This window comes from Tenrec ecaudatus, chromosome 10 (assembly GCF_050624435.1).
Source record: "Tenrec ecaudatus isolate mTenEca1 chromosome 10, mTenEca1.hap1, whole genome shotgun sequence".
Classification (NCBI taxonomy): domain Eukaryota; kingdom Metazoa; phylum Chordata; class Mammalia; order Afrosoricida; family Tenrecidae; genus Tenrec; species Tenrec ecaudatus.
This window is the reverse complement of record NC_134539.1, coordinates 106,081,938-106,087,633: the sequence shown is the minus strand read 5'-3', so window position 1 is coordinate 106,087,633 and position 5,696 is coordinate 106,081,938. Positions and strand designations below refer to the sequence as shown.

The 5,696-nt window shown below is 45.0% G+C and overlaps 1 non-coding gene across 1 annotated transcript; it reads left to right on the top strand.

The window, feature by feature from the left end:
* Positions 1-2,502: 2,502 nt before the first annotated feature.
* LOC142460522 (U1 spliceosomal RNA) lies at positions 2,503-2,666 on the top strand. Its single transcript, XR_012786712.1, has one exon. It is a non-coding gene; the product is annotated as a U1 spliceosomal RNA (small nuclear RNA).
* Positions 2,667-5,696: the final 3,030 nt, after the last annotated feature.

Sequence of the window (5,696 nt, the reverse complement as noted above, 5' to 3'; positions counted from 1 at the left end):
CTTAAGTAATCTCTTCCTAGCACACTTTCCAGACCTGTTAAGCAGGACAGAGAAAAAGCCTCCCTTTGAACCTCCTACTTCACAAGCCATAGCATTTCTCAGGCTGCCCTTTGCAGATGTGGTGCTTGGTTTGTATGCCCTGAATTTAATGAGACTGCTTCTACTTCTCCACGAATACATTTGATTGGAACTAACCTCTCTTGGTTATGTGAAGAGAATACAAGAATCGTGTAGAGTGTTCTTAGTTGCAAGTAAAAAAAAAAAAAACAACAACGCATCTCAGGTGGGCATAAACAAGAAAGAGAAGGTATTAGCTTGTAGACAAATGGTGGCAGGGAAGTGGAAGCTTCAGGGGCAGTTAGACCAGGATTCCCAATTCATGTCTTTGGGACTCTTTCGACTCTGCATTCTATCTGCTAGGTTTATTGTCTGGTTAGTGTGTCTCTCAGAAAGAAATAAGGGTGTGGTAGTTACATAATCTATTGTCAATTTGAGAGGATTAAAAGTGAAGGGGTGGCGTTTAGCCTGTCAATCAGGTCGTAGTTTGATGACCTCATTTGGAGGTGCTAAGGAGAAAAATAGCTCACTAGAGGCAGGATGCAGGCACAGTGCCTGTGAGGCATTCTTGTTGACAAGCCACATGGAGACAGGCTGATGGCAGCCACAGCCTCAGAGCTGGAGAAGCCACCTGGAAACCCCTGCCATAGTTGAGATGCTTACAATGGCACTGGATCCACAAAACTTTCCATCCGTTGGCCTGCGATTGTCCTGCATTCTTCATCATTGCATGTGTTTCAAGAGTCTGAAGAGGAATTTATAGATTGGTTTCAGACATATGGGCTAATACCAGATTTATGGACTTGATCTGAACTGGGCTGGGATATTTTTTCTCAATATTTGATTGCTATTGCTCTTGGATATAAAGCTTTTTCTTATACGCTTATGAGTGTCTCCCTGGATTTGTTTATCTAGTCCACCCAGACTAACACAAAGGGCTCCTCTAATACCAAGTCTGACCGTATAATCTCACAGAAGGGAAAGTTTCTCTTCTCTCAAACTCTGAAGAAATTCCTCTGATTAGATCATCTTAGGACCCATTGTCCACATCTGAACCAATCTTTGCGGTTAAGAAAATGTCTTGTTGAGCTATTGTCCATCCTTAACTATTCATTTTTTAAAAATCACTGCCGTTAAGTTGATGCAGAGCTGTAGTCTCCTCCAGGACGGGGTAGAACTTCCCCTGTGAGTTTCCGAGATTGTCACTCTCGATGGAAGCAAAAAGTCCTGTCATTCTCCGGAGGAGCAGCTGCTGGTTTCAAACTGTTGACCTTGCAGTTCATAGCCCAACAAGTAACCACTACTATGCTGCCAGGGCTCCTTCTGCCAAGGCAGGAGAATTGCACTAAGTAGCCTGGGTGGTCGGGAGCCTTCCTTAGGGCTGGGCGGGGCTCATTTCATCCCCAAACCCTTGGCTACCCACAGTGGTGGAGGCGATGGAAACGAGAGAAACACACCATCTATTCCCATCATGGAAGATTATTTTTGTTTGTTTTCATTGGGAATGGACAATAAATTCAATGAAACATCCTTTTTATCGACATCTCTTGAATTATCCCTCTAGTGTTTCCCCCTTTGATACATTACTAGGATATATTAGCAGTATTCCTAATTTTAAAAGGCTTTTGATTTGGGGGAAGAATCCTCTTCGGCGTGATGTCTCACTCCTTTAGTGTGGTGTGGAAACGTCTCCCATTATTGTAAGGGCTTGTTTTCTTTCCCCCCACAGTTTTTATAAGTGAGATTAGCCTGACGTTTTCTATTTCTGTACTAACTGTGGTAAACGTTGGCGTCCGTGTCCGTTGGTTTTATAAAAATCCGTTGGAAGCTGTTCCTTATTTCCCTGGGCTCTGGAAGACTTGGAAGCACAGCAGGATCATCTGTTCATTGAACGTTCAGAGAATTCACCTTTGAGACCATCTGGAACTGGAGCTTTGGTGGGGAGGCTGCTTTCTCTGTTCTAATTTTCTCCGCTTCTACCTTTGTGTTTATGTCGATGTTTTTCCTCGCTGATGGCGTTTTTCTGGGTCGTCTCAAGGTTCTGGAAAGAATCTGTTTCACTCAGAGGTTCCCATTTACTGGCAACACAGGTTGTGAAATGCTTCGCAAACTTTCTTTGGGATCCCTGGTTTTGAATCAATACTCCTCATGTTTCTTTCCTTCCTGGAGCCTTTGAGGCATCTCCCCAGGATCCATTCGTTTGACTGTTTTCTCTCCTGTAAACGACTTCTTCGCAAATGCCGTTATCAGCACCACCATTTCGGCTTTCTAATTCATTCATACTTCCTTCCTCCCCCCAATAGCCTTGGATTTACTTAGCTGGCCTTTGCTCTTTTTTTTTTTTTTTTTTTTTTGAGTTGGATAGTTCATTTGTTTGCCTTCTTTCTCGTGTCATGCACTCCTACATTGTATGGCTCGACTGAGGAAGCAATATATTATAGATATATACGTACCTGGCAGGGGAGAAACCATGATCACGAAGGTGGTTTTCCCAGGGCGAGGCTTATCCATTGCACTCCGGATGTGCTGATCCCTGTGATTTCCCCAAATGTGGGAAACTCGACTGCATAATTTGTGGCAGTGGGGGACTGCGTTCGCGCTCTCCCCTAATAATAAATAAATAAATAGATAGATAGATAGATAAATAAATTCAAAGATATTATAGAGATCAGGCACCAAAGAGAGCTGAGACATGGAGCCCCATGCCAAATGCTTAAAGGTGGCCCAAAACTAGTTAAATGAATTCAAAAGCAAATGCTTGAGAGGTGGGACTTAGGGTCCATTTTGAAGGGAATTTGTTTGGAAAGGGCTATGCTTTCAGACAGCTCCTCCTCCAAGAGGACCAGACTAGCCGGGGAAAGCCTCTGAGCCCAAGCAGAAAGGCTAGACGAACTGTGGGTTCTCTGAGGTTAACAGCACAGACCCGTTTCATGTGTGCCACCCACTCTTGGAAACAGTTACCTCATCCTGTGACAGCTTTCTTCCCAAAGAGGCAGCAGCTAGGACAACACATAAGGTCATCCAAATTGCCTCAGTCAAGCAGAAGTACCAACAACAACTCACTGACACTGAGTCCATTCAAATTCATAGTAATCCTGTAGGATTGAGCAGAACTGTCCCTCTGGGTTTCCAAGACTGTAAAGCTTTGTAGGAGCAGACAGCCTGGGCTCTCTCTTTCTCAGAGTGGCTGGTGGGCTGGATTGCTGTCTGTGATTGCCAGCCCGCCTCATAACCCATCACGCCCCAGGGCTCCTTCAGCAAGGGAACAGGGCATTCCAAATAAAGATATTTCTGATTGTGTGGGTCCTGCTTGCTCAGCAGACTGTCGGGGTCTGTACTTGTTTGGGTATACAGGTGTTTCAAAGGTAAAGTTTTCCTCCAGGCTCTATTTTTAGCTTTATTTTTACCCACAGGTCTTTTAATAATCATATTTTCTCTTTTCTCCTGGTTATTTCATCTTCAATGTTTTTCTTTTTCTTTTTTCGTCTTCAATTTATCCTTTGACCCAGGAGTTATTTTGGGAGAATTCTTCCTTTGTTTCCAGAGGCTTTAATTCTGAGCAGTGCTGTGGTGTTCATTTCCATGAAAGGGTTTTGATCCTGCAGTCAGAAAATATACCCTAGACCAGTGTTCCCAAAGTGGGAGGTACTGCCCCCTGGAGGCTGCTGGGACAATCCAGGAGGGCTGCAAAAACAGATACCTACACCTTATCCTGGATTCCAGTTTTTAATTGCTGTCTTGGAAGCAGATGCTTGCCTGCCCTGGTCAAGTCTTTAGACTAGCACTTCAAAAGTGGCTCATTTACCTAAAACTAAAAAACCACTGACATCCAGTCATATGGACTCCATAGGACAGAGCAGAATTGCTTCTTTGGGTTAAACTCAAATAAATGTCACTGCCGTTGAGTCGATGCTGACTCACAGCAACCCCATAGGACTGGGTAGAACTGTCCCTTTGAGTTCCTGAGGCTGGGACTCTTTATAGAGGTAGAAAGCCATGACTTTCTCCTGTAGAGTGGCTGGTGGTTTCAAACGGACAACATTGAGGATTTCGGGCCAGCGCATAACCACGGCTCCTTTGGTGGGTTTCTCAGGCTGTAGACCTTCCTCCTGTGGAGCAGCTGGTAGAGTTGAACTGTTGGCCTTGTGGGTGAGCATTAACCCAAATGGTAACCCACTATGCGACCAGGGCTCCCCACTTAAACCACTCCCTAATGCCTGACCTGTGAGATAGGGTTTGTTGTTGTGAGCTGCTGAATTTGGGGGGAGTGGTTTGTTACTCAGCAACAGACAACTAACACAAAGGCCAAAACCCAACAAAACCCACTGCCCTGAGTCAATTCCCACTCAAACCAACCCTATGTAGAGTTTCTGAGACTGTGAATCTTTATGGGAACAGACAGCCTCGTTGTTCTACCTTGGAGTGGCTGCTGAGTTAGAACCATCAATCTTGTGGTTAGTCAGCCCAGCATCTAACCCACAGTGCCACCAGGGCTGTCAACTAATACAGAGGCTCCCTTCAAGTGTTTTTGCACTGTTTCAATGTTTGTGGTTGTTTGTCAGGAATGAGGATATGGGAATTGGTAATCCCTCTGGCTAAGTGAGCAGAGCTTCTTCACTTCAGAACATTTGCCTTAGGACCATTAGACCGTGACCCAAACCCTGACGGTCTCCTAAGTGATAGAAAGAGGGCATGGACTTCTTTCTGGGGTCTTTCAAGTATTTAGACAAGAAGGCTGGCTTGTTTCCTGGTTGCCAGATGTTCTATAGAGGGGCAAGGGAAGGGGTGGAGGGTTGGCTGTGCAGATGCTTCTTAGGAGGTCTCCGTAGGAAGATGAGATACTATAGAGTCATTTAATTTCATTGTCCACTTGTTAACCATCACACCCAGTTGACCTGCTGTTATAGGATCACAGGTTTCTCTGAGGGCAACTGGGCATCTTCCTCATCTGCAGCTCCTCTACTCTGCCTTCCCACTGCAGCTTTCTCTGCTCTGTATCATCAATCAGATTCACAAATTCACCCTTCTGCTGGGGCACAAACGGTTGATGCTCAGCTATTCACCTAAGGTTGAGTGGCTCAAAACCTGCCCAGAGGTACATCAGAAGAAAGGCCTGGTGACCTGCCTCTGTACAGCCGAAAGCCCAGAAGCTGCTATGTATCAGTTCCACTCTGCAACACATGAGATGCCATGAGTTCAAACCCAGAAATGTGTTCAGTGTCCTCAACACTGGTGGGTCCTCGCCCATCAACTCTCTGACGCTGTTGTTCACTCTTTTTCTTTTCTCTTTGACTTTCATTCTTAGCAGGAGATCTCTGGAGGAAGATATGATGCTACAGAGTCATTTTAACCTGAAGGGCCCGCCTTTAATCTTTGAGATGATTTACTTTGACTATGTCTTTTGTACGCAACATATAACAGAATGAAGCACAGCCCTGTCCTGCCCCATCCTGACCATTGTTGTTTCAGCCCTTTGTTGCAGACATGGTGTCAATCTATCTCCCTGGAGCTTTCTTCTTCTCTGACCTTTTCCAAGTATAATGTCCTCCAGAGACTGGCCTCTCCTAATAATATGAATAATATGCCCAAAGTTACATGAGACAAAATCTCACCACCCTATCTTCTAAGGAGCATCCTAG